At 39.6% G+C, this 3,577-nt stretch overlaps 1 long non-coding RNA gene across 1 annotated transcript in view; it reads right to left on the bottom strand.

The window, feature by feature from the left end:
- Positions 1-1,688, bottom strand: part of LOC114570009 (uncharacterized) — a 55,623-nt gene extending 53,935 nt beyond the window's left edge. The window contains exon 1 of the long non-coding RNA XR_003694448.1: positions 1,080-1,688. This is a non-coding gene — a long non-coding RNA (uncharacterized LOC114570009). The remainder of the gene's footprint in view (positions 1-1,079) is intronic.
- Positions 1,689-3,577: the final 1,889 nt, after the last annotated feature.

Here is a 3,577-nt window from a genome sequence, read left to right as displayed (position 1 = left end):
GCTTCATCAGATAACTTGCATGAACACACATCTACTATGAATGCAATGCCATTATCACTGTATGCTCATTAGAGATGGAAATGGCGACAAGCGGAACAGGTACAAACACGTCTCTCATGTGATCCTGCGTGATATATGGTTCACCATTGAGTGTGATCACATGCACCTGCAGGTTCTACTCAGATGAAGCATCCGTAGACATGCCATGTGTCACGTATAGCAGCAGCTTGCACTACTGACAGCCACTTCACATGGCAGGCTGTCAGTGTGGGCAAAGTTCTGGAGACATATTTACGCTCACCTGAATAGAGTCACTGTGGGAGAGGTGGGTGGACCGCACTTGCTTTCTATGGTCCCTGTATCCACACTGTTCATTTACTTTGCTGTGCCTGGTCTTTCACAACTTATGACAGGTCGTGGCTCTATGAATGGTCTGTGGTCACCTGGCACTGCAGGTGTACAGTATGACGACTTCCGGGTGAGGACATATTATAAAAGGTGTCAATTTGAAAATAGGGGATTCACGTAGAGGATCTGAAATACAACTAAATCAATTCGAGTCAGTTTTGAGGCTGAGAGATGCGCGCGTAATGAACCCAGAGAATAACGGAGAAGTGCTCTCACACTGAACAGGTGAACATAAATATGTGGAGTAGTTCAGGGGTTTGACAAGGCTATTTATAACAAACACGCCCCCCTCCACAGACACACAGACCCTGATTTGATCAGAGTTGTCCTAAGGAATCCAAAGTGAGAGAAGTTGGATTGTTAGTTGTATTTTGGTAGTGAAGATGTAGGCCAAATGGGTGTGTAGGGAGATAACGACAGAACCTTTGGTCAAAACAGCCATTGTTGTTGAACGTTTTTGTTTCGTTTGTGAAATAATATCAAGTGACATTAAGTTATCTCTAATTGAGATCCCCTTTGGAACACCCCAGAATGCACTGACTATGCGCCACGTTTTTACAACTCAAAAAAGAAGAAATGACAACAGGAGTTTCCGACAGAAATTGAGTCACCTCATGACATTTCACTGACACAAAGGCAGAAGTCGTAGATAATTCTTATTTCACACATACCTGCTGATGAAATGCGTTCTGTCATTATCCAAAGTGCTGGACATCTGCTGAGCATCACTTTTAAAAAATATTCCATGATATTCCTTTCCATGTGCCAAAATCCACCGCAACAAATATCGATTTCCAAAATCATATCATGGTATTGGCCAACTATGACATTGGTCACACGCGTATAGTATCCCAAGAGACTCGTCTGTCCGACAAACGGCTTGTCCAGCAGAAGGACTTTGGCAGCAGGAGAAATGGACACCACTCATCCCGTGTAAAAGACAGTATTTCCTCATATCCTACAGGACTACACACAGCTGGAGTGTTGAATCCATCAGCTGTTGCCATCATAAAGTTTTACCAATAATGATAATAACTCCTCCACGTGTGTCAGTAGTGTAATGGCAGTATTTAATCCTCTTTAGGTGTCCAAAGAAGACTTGCGTAAAGTGATAGCTGCTTTGGTAAATCACGCAGATCGATCAGTGTGATTATTTCCAATAAGTAGTAGAAGAAGCTGGTTCCTCCTTGTGGTCCAATGAGGTGATGATCTCTGCTGGAACTCCAACAAGCGTCTCTGTAGCTGATACGATGCGCTCCCGTGAAGAGCCTGAGCTGCACTGAGCCATAGTTGGAGCAGAGTAGCGCAGCACATGCTGCCCTCAGCCAACGTAAGCGCGCAAGGCATGATGGTACGTGGAGTTTATTGACGTTGATGCTAAATATTTGAGAACAGGAGCATGATGCCAGAGTAAAACCACTGAAAATAGCAAAATAGAAAATAACATTGTATAGAATAACATTATAACTTAACATAGTGGCAGTAATGTAAAATTGAAAAGTACTGTATAATTGATTTTTGCTTACATTGGAGGGGAAAACATGCTTGACTGTTAACTTACATCAACCCTGTTAATATAAAAAAGTTATACTGGCAATAGCCTATTAATCATCTGAGTTTTGATCAGGATTTAAATTATTATTATTATTATTATTAATAATATTATTATTATTATTATTATTATTATTATTATTATTATTATTATTATTATTATTATTATTATTATTTAACAGCCAAGTAAGTTATGCCACAAATATAGTCTGTTACAATTTGGTTGCAATCACTCATCAGCTGTCAGTTTGATCGCAGGTTTGCGTGTGAGCCCTGTGTGAGCACTGTGAGTGAGTAATAATGATCTTCTGTAGCTGTGCAGAGATACAAGGATGTCGGTACCTTGAATCACCGTCCCATGAATGAATCTCTTGTTTTTCTTACCTCACTTTCATGTCTTAACCACCTCCAGGCTTGCTTGTATTTCTGGGATCATAGCTACCCTTAAACCTGAAAACAAGGACTGGATTCCTGGGAACGGAGTACTGCCTTCAAAGACTAAACCTAGAGCAGAACGTACAGTATACTTTATATATAAGAAGGTCAAGTTAAATTAAAATGTTACTCATTAAATTGACATAAGAGCAAAAAACTCACTGTGATATTTGCCATCATTTATGGGTTTGCAATGTGTTAGACTGTAAAGAGAAAATGTGACTTCCCTGTAAATAAAATCGTTTGAGAAAAGAATATGGACGATCTATGTGATTTTAAATTCCACTATGATAAAACCATTGTGAATATACTGTCTACGACTTTGGGAATTATGGCATTCACTTTGATATAGTATGGCTGAAAGTGATCAAAATAGGACATAATATATATGTGGATAACGTGGGTAAACTTTGACTTAAACAAATGATCCTCATCTGGGAAATCTGTCATATTTCCCCCAAGAAAACTTACAACAAACTACATTTCATTATCCATATAATTTACATGTCTGTAGGAATTTAGATCTTTTGGATTTTTGCAATTAAAAATAGTATGTGTAATACAAAGAATAAATAGAGTGAAAGTGGTTTAACCTCACCACTGACACTTATCTCCAATCACAAGACACAGTGTGCAACACACACTAAGCAGGTAAAGCTCCACTCCACCTTTTGCTTTGCTCCCCATTTGGCCGTGCTCCAGTACAATCCTTGAGTACCTGAATTGCACGCGATTCTGTCAATTGCAGGTACTTGATGGCTTTCTTGTGTGCCGGGGTTGAAAGTTGCTGGAGGTTTGCACACACAGCATTGCGTGACTAGAGCTGGCGATGGAAACACAAAGACATTGTTTTCAGTGATCAAACCCCCTTTATAGTAACTCAACAGCATTCCTGTCTTGCATTCCTAAGCCACCGCTGCTGTGTGAAGGTTTTTTTTCCTTTTGGGGAAAAAGAAAGAAAGGAAGGTTACACATTTTTATCTGGTTCACCGTGTTGACCTCGTTTCTTTCACAAAAGCCACTCTGCATCGTTAGCTTATTAATCATTAATCAAGGCTGAATTAAAGTATTAGTAGAGGCAATTATCTTGGAGAGGTAATTAAGAGTTAATGATCTCTTATCTAAAACGATGTGATAAATGTAACAACAATAGAGCTGGCAGTTCCTCCTGCTCTGCAATCAA

This window comes from Perca flavescens, chromosome 15, assembly GCF_004354835.1.
Source record: "Perca flavescens isolate YP-PL-M2 chromosome 15, PFLA_1.0, whole genome shotgun sequence".
NCBI lineage: Eukaryota > Metazoa > Chordata > Actinopteri > Perciformes > Percidae > Perca > Perca flavescens.
This window is presented reverse-complemented; position numbering and strand designations above follow the sequence as displayed.